This window comes from Pogona vitticeps, chromosome 3 (genome assembly GCF_051106095.1).
Source record: "Pogona vitticeps strain Pit_001003342236 chromosome 3, PviZW2.1, whole genome shotgun sequence".
Lineage (NCBI taxonomy): Eukaryota > Metazoa > Chordata > Lepidosauria > Squamata > Agamidae > Pogona > Pogona vitticeps.
Genome location: NC_135785.1, coordinates 129,088,423 through 129,111,680, shown reverse-complemented (window position 1 = coordinate 129,111,680; position 23,258 = coordinate 129,088,423). Strand labels below are relative to the sequence as shown.

Here is a 23,258-nt window from a genome sequence, read left to right as displayed (position 1 = left end):
GAAAGTGTTTGTAAACTTCAAAGGGTCCAAAATGTCACTGCCAGATTAATTGGAGCTGGTTACAGGGAACATATAAGTCCCCTGTTACAGCAGCTCCACTGCCTGCCGATCTATTTTTGGGCACAATTCAAAGTGCTGGTTTTCATGTTGTTGTTGTTTAGTCATTAAGTCATGTCTGACTCTTTGTGACCCCATGGGACCAGAGCATGCCAAGTCCTCCTGTCTTCCACTGCCTACCGGAGTTTGGTCAAATTTAAGTTGATAGCTTCCATGACACTGTCCCATCCATCTCGTCCTTTGACGTCCCCTTCTCCTCTTGCCTTCACTCTTTCCCAACATCAGGGTCTTTTCCAGGGAGTCTTCTCTTCTCATGAGATGGCCAAAGTATTGGAGACTCAGCTTCAGGATCTGTCCTTCCAGGGAGCACTCAGGGTTGATTTCCTTCAAAATGGATAGGTTTATTTTCCTTGCAGTCCAGGGGACTCTCAAGAGTCTCCTCCAGCACCACAATTCAAAAGCATCAATTCTTTGGTGGTCAGCCTTCTTTATGGTCCAGCTCTCACTTCCATACATCTCTACTGGAAAAACCATAGCTTTGACTATGTGGACCTTTGTTGGCAAGGTGATGTCTCTGTTTTTTAAGATGCTGTCTAGGTTTGTCATCGCTTTCCTCCCAAGAAGTAGGCGTCTTTTAATTTTGGGGCTGCTGTCCCCATCTGCAGTGATCATGGAGCCCAAGAAAGTAAAATCTGTCACTATCTCCATATCTTCCCCTTCTATTTGCCAGGAGGTGATGGGACCAGTGGTCATGATCTTAGTTTGTTTTTTGTGTTTTTTTATGTTGAGCTTCAGATCATTTTTTGCTCTCACCTCTTTCACCCTCATCAAGAGGTTCTTTAATCCCTCTTCATTTTCTGCCATCAGAGTGAGATCATCTGCATATTGGAGGTTGTTAATATTTCTTCCGACAATCTTAATCCCGTTTTGGGATTCATCCAGTATTCTGCATATAAATTAAATAAGCAGGGAGACAATATATAGCTTTGTCGTACTCTTTTCCCAATTTTGAAACAATCAGTTTTTCCATATCCAGTTCTAACTGCTGCTTCCTGTCCCACGTATAGGTTTCTCAGGAGATAGATAAGAGGAGTTTTAAATGGATTGTTCTCTGTTGTTTTAAATGTGTTTGAATATTGATCTTAGTTACCATTGTAATATACTTGTTTAATTCTTTTTAAATATTTGTATACTCTTTTTAGCTTTTAAATACTGTTTTAAGGGTTTAATCCACTTTAGGTCCTTTTGGGAATAAAGGAGGAATAGAAATATTTTAAATAAATAAATAAATAATAAACTGCCACCAACTTATCAAAGATAAGAGAAAGAAAGAATACTCAGCAGTGAGGCAAGGCTCTCTTTGAATTCAAAGGCTGGAAGGAAGGATAGCTTAGTGCTGAGTAGATATACAGTCACTTCAGCCCCCCAAAAATTCCTCCCAGACACAAACTACAGATAGCATGTGAGGTTGTGAATAAAACCCCAACAGCAGTATCACCAGTGATGTTAAACATTAATCTAATGCATTCCAGGGTATCTGCTCTTAGGACAAGAACTGTGTCTTTGAACGGCCTCCACTACATTTTAGAATGGCTGCCTTCTCCCTACATTATCTTTTAAGTGAAGAAATGAAAAAGAATTATTCTTCAGAATAATTATAAAACTTTCAGTGATGTTATTTATGTTTATTCTCCCCACAACCCTCAGAGAGCTTAATATATTTGCAAATCAGGGAAAGCTGAAGCACTCATTTTTATAAAAGTACTGTATATCTAAGTGTTATAAAAAGAGAAATTCCTTAGAGGGCTGTAAGGTATGTGACTTCATTAGTAAGTAATATATTACTTAATTGTAAATTGTCAACAAATAAGATAATCTTGGAACATTTCAACGTGTTTTATTCGTATTCTGGTCAAATTACTTTTCTTTTATATTGAAGCCTTGGAAGATCTTAATTGTGGGGGGGGGGGAGGAAGTAGACAAATTTGTTTGTTGATTTCATTATACCCTTAAATTCATTTCATACTGGTTAACATTCAGCAAAATATTAGAAAACATTTTCCTTCATAAAATTTTTGTACATGTTATTGAAGCAGGTGAATGTATGTTGTGGGGGAGGTTACTAATTTCTTTGTGAATGTTTAGAGCAACTTAACAGATTGGCAGATTCCCTGGAAGAGATTGGAAACTGGGAATTTGGGTATAAAATGGGCAGAGAAGTTTATCATAGTTATCTTTTAGGAGAATGCTATGCTTATCTGCTACCGTGCTGTACATCATGCACTTTACATATGCTGTGGGATTATGCTGAAGCTATGCCAGGATATAAGTATTAGCTTAGGTTAGTTATTTCTTATTTTCTTGTGGGATTGATCTGGAATTGTTCTTGCCTCAAACCTTTTGGTTGCTTACTTTTGCTCCACAGACTTTCGACAGTTATGCAATAGTTGTAACTCATTTTGAAGTTTTGTTCTTTTTTTAACCACCTTTAATAATATATATATTAATATATATATTCTAACTATTTGGTCACTTTGGAATAAGAGGGTTGGTGTTCCTTAAAACCAGTCCCTGCCTTGATCATCTAGTGGGAGCCTGTGTGTTTGTGGGTACTGTGGTGCCTCGCTTAACGGGCACCCTGTTTAACGACGAATCCGCATAGAGATGAAGATTTTGCGATTGCTTATGCGATCGCATTGCGATGTTCCCTATGGGGAAAAATCGTTTTGCGATTTTTCCCCATACGCCCCATTTTTGCCCAGCTGATTGGCGGGGCTTTGGGATGATGGGGGAAGCGCTTCCCCCATCATCCTCCTGAAGCCCTGCCGATCAGCTGGGCAAAAATGGGGCATTTGCAATGATCGCGTGGAAGTGATCAACGCAAACGCCCCATTTTTGCACAGCTGATCGGCGGTTCCAAAATGGCTGCCGGGTAAATAAATGGTCGCCCGCTGTGTTTTTGCACCCTTTCCTCTCTTACCGGGCAGCGAAAATGGCGGCCAGATGGAGGATTTTCACTTAAAGGTGAGTTTCCCCCCATAGGAACGCATTAAAACACATTAAACGTGTTTTAATGCATTCCTATGGGCTTTTTTGCCCCACATAGCGACGAATCCGTATAGCGACAATTTTTTTGGAATGGATTATCGTCGCTGTGGCATACAGCTCTGCTCTCACCTGTCCGTCACAAGGGAATCTCAGCCAATGAGAGGACGGAGGATGGTGCAGAAGTGGGAGGAGCTGGGTTATATAAGGTGTGTGATGTGTGAGAAGAGTTCAGATTCAGACTGAGAGATGAGTGATTAGAGAGATTGATAGAAAGTGAGAAAAAGCCTGTCAGTGAGGGAAAAGTCTGTGTGAGCTAGTGTCTTATAAACAGTGATTCACAACTTGATTTTATACCTGTGATTTACTCCTTTTATTTTGTGTAATCAATAAACACTTTATTTGTTTTGAAAGAAACACTTGTCCTTTTCAGTTTTAAGGATAGGTTGGTGGCAGCAGTTTTGGTGAAAGGTAGTGAGCACTCTTAGGGGCCTGGATGGGTAGAGGCATGAGAGTGGCCTGCTACAGTCGCTATGCGGGGCACCACTGTATTTTTGTTATTCCTACCTTGCAAGGTTGGCATAAGAATCAAGGTGCTTAAACTTGTGGATTTTTGTTAACTCCCTGGGACTAATGTGTCAGGAGGATATTGGGCAGGAAGACTTACCCCAGCCATTCAGCCCTTCTGGATTTTATCCACAACAGAAAAGTTAAGGTAGTGTGGTTGAATGATTAGTGCAGACCTCTCTGACTCAGCACAATCTTGACAAGGTATGTAATCTCAACCACATGATGTGAAGGAAGGAACATCACTACAATAACTTTGTTCTCCTCAGACATAAAAATTTATTACTAAAAAGTATTATTCTTATTGCTAATTTCAGCTAAAGAGCAGACCCACTGAATCAACTGTTGCATGCTATGTCAACACTTATGTAAATCCTGGTGGCTCAATGGGTCTACAGTAGTTGGGACTAGCAATAGATGCTGGTCACATTCTTGATGACATTGCCCAGTGTTGTGTGTGTGGAAGGTTTGCATGTGAGAATCTCTTCATGACCTATTAATAGGAATTAGAAGTTAGATTTGAAAAATAATTCTTTTGCATTAAATTAAGAACCAGAAAATTAATTCACTGCTAGCATTAAAAGCTGGAAACGTTATATCATAATTAATTCTCTGTTTAAATCACTGGTTCTAAATCAAACAGTAGGATTAACACAGCTCTCTCACATTTGTCATTACCTTGTTCAATAGGAATCTTTTTGTTTCAAGATTGCCCTCTTCAATTTAAACAGAAAACAAATCCCACAATGCAAGTATTGAACTGTAGATAATTAATTAGAGTTAACATGTCTTTAAAATTGTGATGGTAGGAGAGACTAGTCCTCCTAGAACATGGGCCTATGTATCTCTAGAAAAATTAACACTTGTATAATACAACAATGTTGGATGGTGACAAAACTAACAGCTAATAATTTTTAAAAACTTAGCACATGGTACACTACTATAGAAACCACAAGAAAAAGGGTACAACTGTGATGAGATGGGTTTTTGAGTCAAAATCTTTTAAGGCATATGGGTTTTGTAATTAAGAAAAGAGCCAGAGAGGTTCCATCTTGTTTCTTTGTATAAAGTATCTTTGCTATGCTGACAAGTTGTTTTCTAGGCGAGCAGAGAGAATGTTATTCTGAGAGCCTGAGAAAGGACTCGGTGTGATTAGATAGATGGGAATTGTTGTGACTCTTTGATAAACCACCGTAACCCAAATAACATCTGGTGCGTATGAGAAAGAAGTCATGTGGTGCAACAGGACTGTTTGCCTAGTAACGAACTCTGATTGGATGACATCGTGGGAAGGTGCGATGAGCCCTTGCCAGTTACTCTTGAAAAAGGAACTTTTTGCCTATGGACATTGTCTTTCAAGACCGATCTTTCAGTCATTCGTGACCTACTCTTCAGCCATTTGGGACTCACCCTAATGTCTTTCGAGACGGACTGGTGGCCTACCTACATGGACTGGTTCCTATGCTTTGCTGGATTACTTTTGGACTTATGGGATTTTTCCTAAGGACTGTGCATGGACTATTTTCTATGGACTGTTCTATAGAATATTCTTTATGAACTTCTTTTCTTGGAATACTCCATATGGACTATGCTCTTGTAATTTTGTAAGGACTATAGTATATTTACTGGATTTTTCTTTTCTAAGGACTATGGGACATATGGATTTTTACTTTTGTTAAGGGATTCTTGTTCTACAGTATCACTGAGGACTATAGCCTTTTTATAACCTACTTGGTGTATTTTGTTTTTACTAATGATTTCCTGGACTGGAATTGTTTTTATCCTTTTAATGGCTTTTTGTGTTTTTGTAAGGTTTTTGAACTCTTTTCTATTTTTCATGTTTTCTTTGCCTCACTACATCTTTGTAACTAATCAGCACAATGCTAGTTTATTTGTTTTGGTTTAATTTGGCTTTGATACTTAGTAACATGCTTATTCTTTAATAAAATAAAGATTATAAAACTCAATTGGTTTTCTGAACAGTACACTTGTCATAGGGTCATCTGAGAGTGTTGCCTCGGCCTAGCTTACTTAGAGTCCTGTCAGTGGTGCAAGTTAAGTCTAAGGACTACAAAGCCCACTTGACCTTTTCATAATAATATCTAAGAGTACCAGGGTGTTCTTATGTGGGCAGACCTGTAAGAGGGAGTGTTGTATCATGGCTAGCTGAGTTTGGACTCATTCAGCCCATTTTAGCATGTGCAAACTCCTGATTGCTCTCTGTCCAGGCTTACACGTGTTTTTGGACTCGTGTTTGCTCACAACAACTACATAAGTGACAAGGAAAATCTAGTCTGGTTTGCTTTGGAAAAGTACAGTGGTGGTTCTTCATTTGATCACTCTTTCCTTTAATATGGAAATAACTCCTGCAGCTCCAGTAGTTGTGATCTAGTCAACCATATGTTAGAGTGATCCAGTCAACTACATGTTAAGAGAGTTGCACACTAACAATGTTTTTAGATCAATCCAAACCATTCCAGCAAGGGGCTACAGAGCAGGATAAACTCTGGTATAGCCAGCATCAAAGCAGAATAAATAACCCATCCCCAAATACTCAATTCCTTCCTGCAAGACACTCCTCAGGTCATAGTGATCAGTTTCCTAACACAGCTCCATGGAACAGTCACCACAATTGAAATATAATGCTTTCAGTCACCCATGGTTGTAATTTCAAAGTGCCGTCTGAAGTAAAAAAAAACTATTTTAACATTTGAAGCAATTTGAAGCAAAACATAGCCTGTGATTCAGACTGGAAAAGGCAGCTGGGAGGACTTGCATGGACCCTTCCCTACACAGAATTGGTTTGGTAGAATAACTTTGAATATGAATAGCTCTGTGATGAGTAGGAAGTGAAAACAGTTAATGAACAATGGGTTCTCAGATCTATAGAGAGCAATGGCTCCCAAGCCTGTGGTGTAACTTCCAAATCTTTTGTTCATTTCCCCATTGACTGGAAATTCTGTGGATAAGAAACCTATATTATTCAAGTGGGAGAATGTTTAGATATATATTCACTATACTCTGTATATACATATATCATTAATGGTTGAAATCCTGTTGTGCAGCTCTACGTGTGCAGAGGTGATGACATCAGCAGTAGCAACAAGCCAGGGCTTCCCTTGGGAATTTTGGATTAATGAGACTTTGTTGCTTTATGTAAAAGTCCACTTTACACTTTAGCTCAGCAACAGATAGCTTTAATCAGTGTCAGCTTACCCTGATGATGACATCATTACCATTGCACATGGGGTAGCTACACAGCAGGATTTCAGGCAATGTTTAATTACTAAAATTGTGGTTACTGTGTCTTTTTAACATTTTATTTTCATAGCACTACATTGATTGAAGATAGTTTGAGTCATCTTGCTGAAAAAGTAACAAATTTACAAGTGCTGCCAATGACATCAGGTGCCTTACAAACACATATAAACCTGCAATTTCATATCTAAAATATAAAGGCAACAAGCAGAAGGGACACAGTGTTTCTCAATGAGAGAATGAAATAGCAGAGGATTTTTAAAAGGGAAAAGAAAAATTTGCAGGCAATTAAAGATGAGAAATATAATAAGCACCTATAAGGCATACTTTACTAAATGTCTTGAGATCAAGTGTTGCATTTGTTGTTTGTGAACCCAGTGACAAATGGAATAGTTTTGACATGATGTAGGGTGAAAAAAAATGTAAAGCATTGGGATGGATAATTGCTTATTAAATTTAAGATCTGTTTCTACTTGCAAGAAATTGTATGGTACTGAATTTTCTTGTGCCTGCCAGTGACTCTTTGGAAAACAAAACTGTGGCATTCAACCTCGTGCCCCTTGCTTGGCCGTCAAAACTCAGAGCACAGGAAGGCAAACAATCCTCTCTTTTACACTGCTGCCACCAGGTGATCTCTAAATCACCATTACTTCAGGAAAATGAAGATTCAGGTTCACACTTCAAAATCTTTTAAATAGAACTTTTGCTTATTTATTACAGATTGACAGTGATTCATAAATATCTTTTTTAGGTAAATTTATTATTAACAACTATCTTCTATTTGATAATACCCTCCTACTTCTAAGCACCTCTCAGATTTCCCCAAACTCCACACTTTACAGTATCTCCTTCTCCTTTCCCTCCCTCTACTCAAACTCTGACTCTTACTGACTTCTTTCACTCTCTGACTCCACCTCTTTATTACCTTTCTCTCAGCTCTGCCTCTCAACAATATTAGCCTACAACATGAATATTCATAACTATTTAACCTAATAAGGGTGAATGCTTGTGCCTGCCAGTGACTCTTTGGAAAACAAAACAAAGGGGTGCAATGGCTTCCCTAACACTCTCAGAATGAATGATTTATTTTTTATAACTACTGTATATTCTACTCTAACCCCACAGGGCTGGGCTGTGTGACAAGTCTATAGCAAACAACTTTTTCCTTGACAGGCTCTCACTCAGAAGAACCACATACCTTTGTTTATGGAGGTTACCAGCAAGCCCCAGCACTTCTAAAACTTAGCTGTCATACATTACTGTTGTTTTTAAAGTGATACTAATTTATTACAATGCCTTCAATGTGATTTACAGGGGAAGCCTTCCCATTTTCATTACAATAAGGCCAAGAGCAGCTAGAAGAAATTTAAAGGCTACTGCTGAAATATATATGGCGGGGGGGGGGGAACCTGCTTCTATATGGTTTTTGCAGAAGCCTCTGTCTGTACTTCAATATGTGCAGAATTCAGATCACTCATTCTCATTGTGTTTCCATGAATGCCATCTACATGGATTTCTTGTCCTTATTTCATACTGGGTTTTAAGACTTTATATGGTTTCTCTTCCATTCATGGAAATTTGTATTTTGGCATACAGCTTTTCTAATGTATGCATGTTACATGGTTTTCTTAATATACATATTTTCCACATAGACTGAAACATTTCATACACATTTTTCAAAGATACAGTTTTTGAGTTCTGTGGATTTATTTGAATACAAATTGGAAATGGGGGCATAATTTTCTATTCGTGTTTTCTTCCCAGAGATGGGAAACGGAACAATATGCATATCCTTTTGCTAATATTTAGGCAAATGATGATTTCTACAAACTCATTAAAATAGTGAATGCAAACTTATTTTCCATCTGTGTTTGTTCCCCACCTTACACAAAATTCATTATTCATCCCTTCTATTCACAATGGCTTAAAACAAAGTTATTTTACAGATCCAGAAGATAAATCCTGAAACTTGAGCAATATTCTTTATTAAAGATACACACAAACTACTTCATGCTCCTTTGTCCTAAGTCATTGGTGTGGCACCACGGCTGATGCACATTTCTTTTCCCCACCCCATTGGCACCTCCACTCACCAGAGCTTTCTGCTCTATCCCTCCCTGGCTTGCAATCTTCCAGTCCAAGCAGAAGCCTGGACTTCCCTCTCTTCCTCCTCCAGCAGCTGGCCACTTAGATGAGGAGACAAAACAGGGATTCCTGTCTTTGAGTGGCCAGCTGTTGGAGGAGGTAAAGAAGGGAAGTCTAGGCTCCTGCTTGAACTGGAAGACCACATAACAGGAAGGAGCAGTGTGCACTGGTAAGTGAAAGTGTCAGCAAAGGGGGTAGGGGAAAGGAATGTATGACAGTTGTGCTAGGTAAAGGTAAAGGTTCCCCTTGACAATTTTTGTCCAGTCGTGTTTGACTCCCCGTTTCCAAGCCATAGAGCCAGCGTTTGTCCGAAGACAATCTTCCGTGGTCACATGGCCAGTGCGACTTAGACACGGAACGCTGTTACCTTCCCACCAAGGTGGGCCCTATTTATTTACTTGCATTTGCATGCTTTCGAACTGCTAGGTTGGCGGGAGCTGGGACAAGTGACAGGCACTCACTCCGTCACGTGGATTCGATCTTACGACTTCTGGTCTTCTGACCCTGCAGCACAGGCTTCTGCGGTTTAGCCCGCAGCGCCACCACGTCCCTTTACAGTTGTGCTACCAAACCAATAATTCAGAATGAAGGGCCATTAAGTACTTCATGTCCAACTCTATTCTTTATTAGTCAAATAACAGCCAACTATACTTACAATTGTGGCAAGCATTTAAGATCTCCAGATGTCATCATATTCAAAATATGTGAAACAGATTTGGCAAATGGACTAATTCACATTGAGGTCTTAAAATTTTGTATGATTGAAGTTTTATGATGAAGATGAGCAGATCTAGAGGATCTAAGTTCCACCTAAGGATGTTGGGAAAATTAAACTGCAATAGTGATGCCTTTGTTTTTGAAATACTGTATAATATTCAGTCATATATGAAACTTTAGATGAAGCACATAGGTAGGCAGAGAACTAATTTTGGAACATCTTGCCCAGTTTTTTTTCTGGCATTATTTTTTGATGCTAATTCTAAACACATTAACTTAAGAGTAAACCTAGATAAGATGAGTTTGTATAAATTCACAACTGTTTCATATATGTATATGTAAATGAAGAGTGGGTAGCTTCTTGGGGACATTTAGCATTTGTATAGCTTTTTAAAAGATACACAAAGCTTAAAGTAGCAAATTTAAAATCATATTTTAATTTTTATGACTCATCTTTCTAGTCTGTTTTTCCTTAAGGATGAAGAGTGCTCTGGGGTTGACCTTCAATCAAAACAATGGAATGATGCCTTTTGAACCAAAAAGGAAATGCTTCATTTTTATTTTATTTATACATAGCAGCAATTAAAATCCCATCCTCTTTCCTGGCCCAGCACCATTGTTTATGATCTATAAATGAATCTACAGATGGTTAAGTATTTAAATATGTCATCCTGTTAACAATACACTAAGTCAAGATACACACTTTGGGTAAATGTTCCAGGTCTCCCTGGTGAACAAATGGATAAGATATGTGCTAATAATGCAGATCTGCAACAAGAAGGACATGAAAACTTTATAAATGTTAGCTGATGATTCACAGAAAATAGACACTATAAGATTTCGGACAGAAAGCAATATACTATAATAAGCAATCTTGTGTTATGATCTCATTTGTCTATAAGAAAGCTCTTTTGCACATGTTTCATTATTTTGAAATGAAATCATGTTTAGAGGCTGAATTCGTTGTTTAAAGAGCACAGTTATATTATTGAAATGCCTCTCAATAAGCTGTGGTGTTACTAAAAATGATTTGAAGTCATGTGGCAGTCACATGGTATTTGAAACACTGTTTGTGTTCCCTTGATGGTACTTTTACTTCTTTGCTTGAGGAGATGTGGCTGGAGGGGGGATGCTACAAAGACATTTTGGGTGTCAGAAATAGAAGGACACAGTGGGAAGGAAAGGGAATTGATGGAAGAGTGGCGGCTGGGCAACTTCAGTTCAAACCCTACTAAAATCTAAATCCCTCTCTAGAGATTTTTTTGTTTTTTCTGGGGTTAAAAGAATGTTGAGGGACTGGCTCTACAAATTGGATAATGACCAGGGCTTATCCTTAATCCACTCTTCAAATTTCTCTCACTGGTACCATCTGCTGAAAACAAACCACTAAAGGGTGCAATACTTACATACACTTACTATTACCTCCTTGAGAACCATATTCACAGAACTCCACTTCCAAACCATGCCAACCGCTGTCTTAGACGGCAGGTACATGAATGTCCCCAAGCATCTAAGGCTGTGTATTTGCTGAGCAGGTGAGATAGAGGATGTTGTCCACTATTTACTTGTTAACTCTATCAAAACCCCAGACAAAAATTCCTAGGTAACATTTTGGCTGCTCTACAGAAGGAAAGCCCTCAGACAAAGGTGGTCAGGTTACTTTTGGATTGTGACCCATATATTACATACAGGACAGCGCTGTTTGCAAAGGGGGCCAAAAACATTCATGCTAATTTCCTGAGAGCCATTGTGATCATTGTGCAGGAGACTCCCAGATATGAAGGTTCTCTTATTATTTTATATGTCAGTGATTTTATTCTGATTTTATTTGATTATATTTGTATTTTAAACAATTGTGACGGCTTTTAGCTAATATAATAAACTTAAACTTGAACTTGGACTTGGACCGGGAATTGGGCACCATATGGCAGATCTTTCTCTCTTCCAAAAACAAAATAATATTTAAAAATGGCTCAAAGGATACAAAACTGCATGGACTCCACTGGAGTCTTGTCCCACATAAATGCACCCAGAAACTTAAGCTGGATATCCCTCCCTCTGCCCTTCCCAGGTCAAAACCACTCTGGATCCCTGTGCAGTGCACAAGGCTGGCTGTGGCAAAGGCAAAGTGGGAAGTGCTGGCCTCACAGCCTCCCCTGGCCCATCAGATTATTTCCCCATCCCAGTTGGGGGACATCTATCTATTCATCCATCTATCCGTCCGTCTGCCCGTCTGTCCGTCCGTCCGTTTATTTATTTATTTATTTATTTATTTATTTAATACCCTGACCATCTAGACCGACATCTACTCTGAGCAGAAGCCAGATGGGAAGCAGTGACAGAAGTCACTGAGAAGGAGCCAGCCCCTTTCCCAGATCAGCCCCAGGGGATGACATGGTGTGAATAGCAAAGCTAGTGCTCTCCCTTCCTTTTTTCCTGCTGTCCACACCAAATCCACGTTGCCTGGGCATTGTCTCTGGATCAGTTCCTTCAGCCATGTCCTTCTTTAGGAGAAATTTATACCAACAGAGGTATTCATATGTGACATTGATTTTAAGCTACAATGATTTGACATAAATATTAAATTAAACATCCTTATGGTGGAAAATTAAAGTACTTTGCTTCTGTTGTATTTTTAAAACAATTATTTGACAAAACAATCCATGCTTCCACATATGTTGTGCAGTCACCTTTTTAAATATAGACTTAAATCACCCTAAACCTGATTCAAAATGGTGTGTATTGCAGTATAATTTGAAGAGGAAAACAACAACTTATCAATTGGACACATGCTTCATTGAGGCTGAGAACTATGCTGGCAATAGTGTCAGTACCCGAAGAGGCTCCCAAACCAAACAGGTCTCAACTGAGAAGCCAGACCAATTGTATCCACCAACCATCAATTATAATGAGGGGAAATGAACAGAAATCCATACCAGATCAGTCATTGCCCTAGTCAACAAAAGATAGCTTCTTGATATCTGGTAATAGGCTAAAGGGCTCAGCAGTCCCTGATAAGGAACCAGGACAGGCTGCTGCAAAGCTACAGGAACAATGTAAACATAAAATTTGTTTTGCCAAAAATTGAGAAATTATGAAATTCTATTATGAGGAAAATCCCACACCCCATGATTTTGCAAGAACTGGAAACAATGGCAAAAGAAAAATGAACATAAAACAATGACCATAGTATGGAAGACAATGTAGAGGTAGACACAGGAGTGGAAGAAAATGTATCAATAGAGAAACAACTTATGAAACAACACAGAAATTATGAGTTGACAGAACAGCAGACAGCACTGAGGGGAAAAAAAATCATAAACCATATTAGCCAAAACACAGAAAGACAAAGGCTTCCCATTTTGCACCAATCATAAAGTAAACCAGGAAAATATTTATTGACAGATACAAATGTAGTAATCAGAATAATACCAACCAACACACTAAAGGAAATAAAACAGCTCATGTAGCACAGCTATGATAACAACCATAGAACTTGGTTACAAGCTGTAAAAAATGCAGAAAACTCCTGGAACTCCAAAATGGAAAATTTGACTGAAAAAAAACACATATAAATACATGACATGCAGACATTAGAAACTTCAACCACTTGAAAAATTCAAAACTTTAAAATGTAGATGTGAAAGCCAGACTATGCAAAATATATGAACTAGAAAACAATTGTTGAAATTATGGAAGAATTAAAGCAATGGGTAGCATGCTTCAGTCTTGAAAGACTATGGTAACATGCTCTGTGTGGAGGACTTGGAACAGCATCTAGTGTGGTTTGAGAGGGACGATCCCTTCCACAGTGAAGACAAATCCAATCTGTCCCCTGTCCATCTCCCTGATTTTGCTGCTTTTGTGACTTCCTCTTTGCCTTGGCTTGCTGGATAAGGGTCTCTTCAAAATGGGAGAGGCCATGATGCAATGCCTGCCTCCAGGCTGAATGCTCAGAAGTCAGGGTTTCCCATCTGTTGAGGTCCATTCCTAAGGCCTTCAGATCCCACTTGCAGATGTCCTTGTATTGCAGCTGCGGTCTCCCTCTGGGGTGATTTCCCTGCACTAATTCTCCATACAGGAGATCCTTTGGCATCCGACCATCAGCCATTATCACAACATGCCCAAGCCAATGTAGACATTGCTGTTTCAGTAATGTCTATATGCTAAAAATTCCAGCTCATTCTAGGACTACTCTATTTGAAACTTTGTCCTGCCAGGTGATAACAAAAATCCGTCAGAAGCAACACATATGGATGTTCAGCTTCCTCTCCTGCCATGCACAAAGAGTCCAGGACTCAGTGGAGTACAGGAGTGTGCTCAGGACACAGACTCTATAGACCTGGATCTTGGTATATGTTGTCAGCTTCTTATTGAGCCATGCTCTCTTTATGAGTCTAGAGAACATGGTAGCTGCTTTGCCAATGCGTTTATCCAGCTCAATATCTAGAGAGAGAGTGTCAGAGATCGTTGAGCCAAGGTACACACAGTCATGAACAACCTCCAATTCTTGTGTGGAAATGGTAATAGAGGGAGGTGAGTCCATGCCCTGGGCCATGTTTTCATCAGGCTGATTGTTAGTCGAAAGTCTTGGCAAGCCTTGCTAAAATGATTCATGGGTTGTCGGAGGTCTTCAGCAGAGTGGGCAACAATGGCTGCATCATCTGCAAAGAGGAAGTCTTATATGCATTTCAGTTGGACTTTGGTCCTCGCTCTCAATCTAGAGAGATTAAAGAGCTTTCCGTCTGATCTAGTCCAGAGATAGACACCTTCTGTTGCAGTTCCAAAGGCGTGCTTCAGCATGACAGCAAAAAAGATGGTAAGAATTACTGCTGCTGTAATGAATAACATTGTGGCATTGTGATCCCAATTAAGTTCTGTTTGCCAGTCATCCATAAACCCTGCTGGCTTAGTGGTAGCCCATCAATATGACTACTTTTTAAGTTAATTGACAGATACATTTATTTGATTTTTATATTATGCCTATGTTTTGTGGCTATTATTTATTTTGTTAATCTTGATTTATTTTGTTGTGAACTGCCCAGAGTGGTGTTAGAAACCAGATAGGCAGTATATAAATTAAATGAATAGAACAAAAAAGATCCCAAAAAGGGTTGGTGCAAGGATACAGCCCTATTTCACTCCACTTCGGATGTCAAAGGGTATTGAATTTTAATTATTGTAAGCCACCCAGAGACCTCTGGGTAGAGTGGGCGGCATATAAATAAATAAATAAATAAATAAATAAATAAATAAATAAATAAATAAATAAATAAATAAATAAATAAATAAATAAATAAATAAATAAATAGCACAAAAACCCAACGATTATTCTATAAATCACAATTATGTAAAGATGATGCTCTAAAATTCTGGGGGGAAAATTGGGAAATCCCAACCAGAGATAACAAAATCACTGTATGGATTAAAGACATTTGTAAAGAAACTCAAGGAAAACAAATGGATGATATTGTAATAACTGATTAAGCGGCAGGTACAAGAGGTGAAAAACTGGAGTGCACCTGGTCCGGATGAGCTGCACAGATTTTGGTTAAAGCATTTAACAAGTCACTATCAAAATATATATCAGTGCAGTTTAAATATTATGAAGCATACCCGGAGAAACAGATGGCCATGATATTCTTGGATGTGGAGAAAGCCTTCGATAATCTCGATTGGAATTTTATGATATATTTGCTGGAAACACTGCAAGTTGGAGAAAGATTTTTGAAGCTAATTGAAGCAATATATACCCAACAAAAGGCAAAAGTGAGAATTAACGGTGAGTTGTTGAAAGAAATACAAATACAGAAAGGTACTAGACAGGGGTGTCCACTCTCTCCATTACTATTTATCTTGACTCTAGAAATATTAACAGTACAAATTAGAGATAAGAAGGAATTGAAAGGATTGAAAATAAAAGGCCAAATCTATAAACTTCAGGCTTTTGCTGACGACTTAGTCATTATACTGGAAGACCCAGTGCATTCAATAGAAGACCTGATGGCAATGTTGAAAAACTTTGGTGACATGGCAGGAATGAGAATAAAGCAAAAGAAAACAAAAATACTTACTAAAAATATGAGAGAACAAGAGTGGCATAAGTTAATAGAGAAGACGAACTTCCAAGAGGAAAAGAGAATTCGATATTTAGGGATACAAATTACAAAGAAGACGAGCACATTATTCAAAGATAATTATATGAAATTGATGAAGGAGATACAGAACAATTTGGAGAAATGGGATAAATTACAATTACTGTTGTTAGGAAGGATTGCGACGATTAAAATGAGCATCTTGCCAAAAATCCTATTCTTATTCCAGACAATTCCTATCATATTAAAACAGTCTTTTTTCCAAGAACTTAATAAGATAATCATGAGATTTTTATGGCAAGGAAAAAAAAAACCAAGAATCAAAATTAAGGCAATGCAAGATGCTAAACAGAGGGGTGGCTTTGGTCTTCCAGACTGGGTTCTGTATTATAGATCCTGTATTTTAGATTGCTGGAAAGAATGGATAACTTTGGAAAATGATAGATTACTTAACTTACCTATGGTATAAAAAAGATAAAGAGCAAAAGCACTTTAATTTACATATGATAAGAAAAGCTCTATTGGGAATGTGGAGAAAGATTATACAACAAATTTACTATAAAACACTGGTATGGGTGTCACCTACAGAGGCCTTTACACAATCTAATCTCATGACAAAAGCAAAACTTTTAAGATACCAAGATTTATTTTAAAAAGGATGGTGAATTAAGGTCTAAAGAAGAGCTAGAGTCACCAAATATTTATATAGACTGGTGGTCCAGAGCACAGCTGGAATCTAGATACACAAAGGACAAAATAGAAGGTTTCTACTCAGAACAAATGATGTTTGATAAGCTCTTATTAGGTTCAAAAGACAAAATTGTTAAGAAAATGTATAACTATTTGTTAGAAATTCAAATGCAAGATGAAATGGTTAAAGAATGTATGACTAAGTGGGCACAAAATATAGGGCATAATATTGATATTGATCAATGGTTGAAAATATGGCAAAGTAATATAAAGCTTACAAGATCGGTTAATTTTAAGGAGAATATATATAAGATGTTTTATAGGTGACATATGACCTCAGAAAAACTATCAAAGATGTATACAGATGTATCAAATTTGTGTTGGAAATGTGAAGCACCAGTGGGAAGCTATTATCATATGTAGTGGTCATGTAGAGTAGTGAAACAGTATTGGAAAAGAGTACATGCTATGCTGCAACAAATATTGCTCTGTAAGATGGCATTAACCCCAGAATTGTTTCTATTGAGTATGATACCTGATAACACAGATAAATCAAAGGAATATATAGTTATATATATAGTTACTGCAGCCAGAATTCTCTATGCCAAAAATTGGAAAAGTCCGACAGTACTGAAACAAGAAGATCTCATAGAGAAGATACGGGAAATAGCGGAAATGGACATTTTATCAGAAGTGATGAAGGACTGTCCTTTACAAAAGGCAGCAGAAAGATGGGACTTACTCTACAAGTGGTTTGAATCAATAGGTAGTGCATGAATAGCATATATTGAAATGAGAACTTAAACCTGGAAGGCAGAAAAGAGTAAATAGAGTAACTTGGAATGTTGATATGGCAATAAGTATAGAATGGACGTTAGTATGTAATTGTTTCTCCTCTTCCCTATCAACCTCAATTTCCCTTTTCCTTTTTGTCACCCCCTTGTTAAAAATAAAAAAAATTATTAAAAATATATATATATCAGTGCAGTTTAATTACTTACTTGAAAATTCTACAACTGAAGATTGGATGACAACAAGCCACACATTTCTGATAATAAAAGATAATCTAAAAGGCAACGAACCCAGTAATTAATGACCAATTGCATGCCTTCAAACAATGTTCAATTTCCTCAAAGGAGTATTTGCAAGATCAATATATAATTATTTAATTGAAAATTCCCTATACCCAACTGAGCAGAAAAGGAACTTTAAAAAGTCAAGAGCTGATTATTGATAAAATGCTACTAAAGAATGCAAAAAGGTGAAAAACAAATCTTAACATGGCCTGGATAGACTGTAGAAAGGCATTTGACATATTGCCACACAGCTGGATTAACATCTGCCTAAAACTTTTGGTGACTAACAAAAATATTCAGAAGTTCCTCTAGAAAAACATGGAAAAATGGAAAACTGTCTTAATAGCCTGTGGTGAAGAAACTAGGGGATTTCACATCAAAAGAGGAATATTTCAAGGAAATTCTTCTCCACTGCTGCTTAACATTCCACTAATCCTCATGTCAATAATTTAAAATAAAACAGGATTGGGCTACCATATTTCAGAAAAATCAGGAAAAATCAATCATCTGTTTTAAATGGATGACCTAAAACTATATCCAAAAAGTTCCACAGAGATAGAATCACTGCTAAACACCAAGCCAATATTTAGTGAAGCTATTCAAATGAAATTTGGAATTGACAAATGTGCGGTTCTGTCTGTACACCGTGGTAAGATCCAAAAATAGATGGAACAGAGTTAAAAACTGGTAATACTATAAAATCTTATCAAATGATGAAAATTATAAATACCTTTGAATACTAGAAGCAGAGAGCATCCTGCACACAAAAATTAAAGGCCTGACAGAAAGGGAATATATTGAAAGAATGTGGAAAATCTTGAAATCAAAATTAAATGGTGGAAATAAAATCAAAGCCATAAACACATGGGCGGTTCCAGTAATTAGATACCCAGATGGAATAATAGACTGGACCCAAAATGAATCAAAAGTACTGGATTGAAAAACACAGAAACTAATGAACAAGCAACATGTATTGCATCCAAAATGTGATGTGGATGGATTTCTTTACCATGAAAAATTTGAGGCTGTGGATTACTGCCAATACAGCAGATAGTACAGACTCAATATATGACACAACAATTTGAAAATAAATTAAACGGTTGGAAAAATAAACCACTCCATGGGCAACAGCTGAGAAATATTCATGGAAAGCATGACCATAATTCAACATGGGCATGGCTAAAACTGGAGGCCCTTAAGAAAGAAACCAAAGGCTTGATTTTTGCTGCACAAGAACAAGCACTCCAAACCAATGTGATGAAAGCTAAGATCCAAGGGGTTGGTGCTAAAACAAATGTTGACTCTTCTATACCTCATCTGTGAATGTCCAAAGATTGCACAAACAGATTACAAAATTAGACATGACTGAGTGGCAAAATTAATACACTGGTCATTATGCAAAAAATATAACTTGCCAGCCTCCAAAAACCCATGGGAAATTTGGTAGAGGAGGTATCAGAAAAGGAGGAAGTCAAGATCTTGTGGGATGTCTGGATCTAAGTTGATAGATACCTTGAACATATCACACCAGACATAGTAATAATAGAATGAAGAGATATCTGGATCATTGACATTGCAATTCCAGGGGATGCCAGAGTTGAAGATAAAGAATTGGAAAAACTAACAAAATACAGAGACCTAGCAATCAAAACATCTTGGTTGTGGATTAAACACACTTCAGTAGTCCACATAGTCATTGGGGCTTTGGGAACAATATCAGGAAATTTCACACAGTATTATAAGCAGTTGCGGATCTCAGAATTTACACCATCTGAGCTACAGAAACCAGCAATATCAATATCAGCATACACACTCTGCTAATAGTTAACAGATCCTTAGATTTTTGGTTAAATCTTGTATCTGTTAATACCAGTCAATGTCTTTATGATTTTGATTGACTTTTTCTGGTATTTTTTAATACAACGATATTTCACAGATACTTAGGGTTTTGGTTGAAACTTGTACCTGTTATATAAAAGCAGTCAAAGTTTTTGTAATTTTGATTGACTGTGCCTGGTATTTCTGAATATTAATAGAAAAAAATATAGTGTTGGCAGTTGCCTCCAAAGAACTGAAACTAAAAAATACATGTCCGTATCTGTTAACACTCACATAGACCATGTGCTGCAGAAATTCATAAAAAGTTCAATCAGTGTAAATTTATTTTCCATGCTTCCTTACTACCAGGGGAAGTGAGAGAAGCAGTAGGAATAATATAGGCTTCCACAGTCATATTTGTGACTGTGGAAGTTTAACAAAATATGCTACAGAGGAATTCTCCAGTTTCTCACATGAGGAGATTTCTAAGCTTCAAATATGGAAAACTGGCCCATGGAATAGATGTGCAAATCTCTTTTTCATATTATTATAGCTGGAGCATGAAAATACAACAGATATTCATGTGATCCTGTAAAACACAAGATTCTCCTGGCAAACTGATTAGTTTTGACCTGTATTGGATCCTGCTATATTCTGTTAGCAGGTTTATTTATTTATTTATTTATTTATTTATTTATTTATTTATTTATTTATTTGGTTTCTATCCCACCCATCTAGACCAAAGGTCTGCTCTGGGCAGTTTGCAAATTTAAAAACAACTAAACCAAAAACATATATTATAGATCCAAGGTGGTGAAAGTATAAGAAATTAAGATATGGCAGGAGGGAAAGCCTGACCAAATAGCCAGGTTTTAAGTTTATTTATAAAAACACCCAGAGAGGATTTTAAAAGGAATCTTTCATCAATCTTCTTCCAAACCTTTTCCAAAATGGAAGCCATTCAGTTCTAATTATTAATATGTCTATAGAGGAAACTGCTATCACATAGTAGTTAAGTCAAGTTCCAAAGAAGCCATAGCATCCCCTGTCTCCTTGAAAACAACAAATTAAAAGTGATAAACTTTGGTGCCAGGCTGTCATAACAACCAGATGTACATCTAGACATTTGCAGCCAGTTTTCTCCATATCATCCAGCCATGAAGAAAGAAAATACATATATTTCCAGATTTTACATGCTGTCTGGTTATGAGAATCACCCTTCACGCTGACAGGCTCATTTCTGCATCAAAATGCACCAGTATTGAACCAACAGGAGAATAGACCGATTTCAAGCCCAGATGCTGAGCAATTTGAAATGCATGAACTCCTTGTTGTGAAACAATCATTTCCTTAGAGAGTGTTATTGTCCTGATAGCACCATGAATGGTGTGACCAGATAATGGGTATTTTCTCCCTTGTTTCCTAGTGCCCTTACACGTAGATGCAAACAGATAAAGATTGCTAGCACCTTCCTTATTTGCATTATGTTCTCCTCATCTAAACCAGAAAAAGAGTACCGCATGTTGGTATTGTTCTGCAGGGTGGACAAGAAAGGATAGTCATAGTAGAGAGCAGCTGTGACAAACATTTCTGATTCTACTCACTGACTGTTGCTGAAGAAAGGGAAAAGAGTAAAACTTTTGCCCTATAGAGAGAAATGAGGAAATATTTCCCTTACGCCCTTCCTTCCTCAAGCCAGTTTAACTTAAATTAGACCTTCATGCTCATCCTTCCAAAAACAACTTTGCTTCCAGACATCAGAAGAAACTTATCTTAGATCATTCCTCTGTTTCCTTTCTGGTTGTTTGTTTCTGCAGCTGGTCCTTAAGGAGTCCTGAGTTAAAATAACATTGCTGTAATTTTAAGGGGTGGAGAGCACTTTTGAGTCTCAAGGACATACTTACTTGCCGTCAAGCTATTAGGACTGCTTTTTGGAGTTAAGAGACTGTATAAAAACATCAGCTGTGCCAGAGAAAAAGTATGAGGATATTCCCAAACAGGCATATTCTGTCCTTTCACTCTATGTGAGATCCATCCTTGCCAACACATGGAATCCTATAAAAACAGATAAGCATACACAAAATATCACTCCATCAACATCTGCAGTTGAAAATCACAAGAAAAAACACAAAAGCAAATTTGAATTTTTAAAAAGTTTTTGTATATCTTCATTCAGTCATCAACCCAAATTGAGACTGCAGCCAAGAAAACAGAAGACTGAGACTCAGAAGAGCAGCGATGAAGAAACTCAAATATAATAAAATATGATGAAGTGTCACTGGAGAACATGATCAGGATCATCCACATTATTGTATTCCCAATTATAATGTATGGATGTGAGCGCTGGACAGTGAAGAAAGCTGAGAGGAAAAAAATCAATTCATTTGAAATATGGTGATGAAGAAGAGCTTTGCAGATGCTATGGACCATCAGAAAGATTAACAAGTGGGTTAGTCTTCTTAATCAAATGAACCCTGAACTATCCCTAGAAGCAAAAGTTGGTGGAAATGAGGCTATCCTATTGTAGGCATATCATTAGAAGGCAAGACTTGCTGGGGGAAAAAGCAAAAGTGCTAGGAAAATTAGAAATCAACAGGAAAAGAGGAATACCAGATATGAGATAGATTGACTCCCTAAAGGAACTCACAACATTGAGTTTGGAAAAGCTGAGCAGATCTGTTAATGATAGCACATCTTGGACGTCACATAATCATATGGTAACGTAAGTTGGAGACAACTTGATGGCACATAAGAACAAGAACAATGATGGCTTAGTGGCAGTAAAAAAAACCTCTTGTGAGCCTCTACAGCTGACCCTTCCATTATGATAGTCTTTGCAGAAGAAGAAGCTTTATTAAAGGGAGAAAACAACTTGCACCAAAAGTCTTTTACAGAATTAGGTCTGGCTTGCTCCTGAACAAAATTAGGCTTTGACAGACTCATGTCCCAACATACATTGAGTACATGATCCTTTTTAGATTCAGGATCTTCTAGGCCAGTGATGGCAAACCTTTTTCAGCCGGAGTACCCAAACTGAGAAAACAAGCAAGCAAACAAAAAACAAACCAGCGGGTGGTGAGTGGCAGCAGATGTGGCGGTGGCAGAAGGGGGAATCCCGGGCACGGAGGTGCCTCCAGACCCCACTCTGGATCCATCTCCAGTTATGCCAACCCCGCCACTGCCTATAGCTTGGCCAGCCTGCCAGCGCCAGCTGCTCCGGATCCTGGTCTGCCCCCTGTCCAGACACTAGCACTGTGGCTACAGCCTCCTCCTCAGGTTTGGCTGCCGGGGGTAGTGATCCAGCAACTTATTGCTCGCGTGCCCACAAAGATGGCTCTGTGTGCCAGCTGTGGCACACATGCCATAGGTTCGCCATTGCTGTTCTAGGCCCAAACTAAAAATTCCTTAGCAGGATCGGGCCCTTCTGGGCCAGGCACAACATTTCTTGTCAGACTTTGGCTCTGTTAAACTAGGAAAGGAAAAAGTTCTTGTGGAATCAGGCCTTTTTAGACAGGTGCATAGCAGACAAGTCCCCAACTAGATCCAGCTTCTGCAATGACCCCAGTCCAACATGTCAACACAATCCTATGAAGACCAAGGAGTTATTTCACTCCCAGAGTTAATAAGTACAGCTTGATCAGAATGTTTCTTAAAGCTGTCGGGGGCTTTTGCAGGCAGGAAGCACACTGCCCTTCTGAGGCTGCACCCCCCTAGTCATAGAATCATAGAATAATGAAGTTGGAAAGGGCCTATAAGGCCATCGAGTCCAACTCCCTGCTTATTGCAGGAA

The 23,258-nt window shown here is 38.1% G+C and overlaps 1 long non-coding RNA gene across 1 annotated transcript in view; it reads right to left on the bottom strand.

The window, feature by feature from the left end:
- Positions 1 to 23,258, bottom strand: part of LOC144588252 (uncharacterized) — a 34,963-nt gene that overhangs the window by 5,468 nt on the left and 6,237 nt on the right. Inside the window, exon 2 of the long non-coding RNA XR_013543706.1 lies at positions 21,373 to 21,523. This is a non-coding gene — a long non-coding RNA (uncharacterized LOC144588252). The remainder of the gene's footprint in view (positions 1 to 21,372; positions 21,524 to 23,258) is intronic.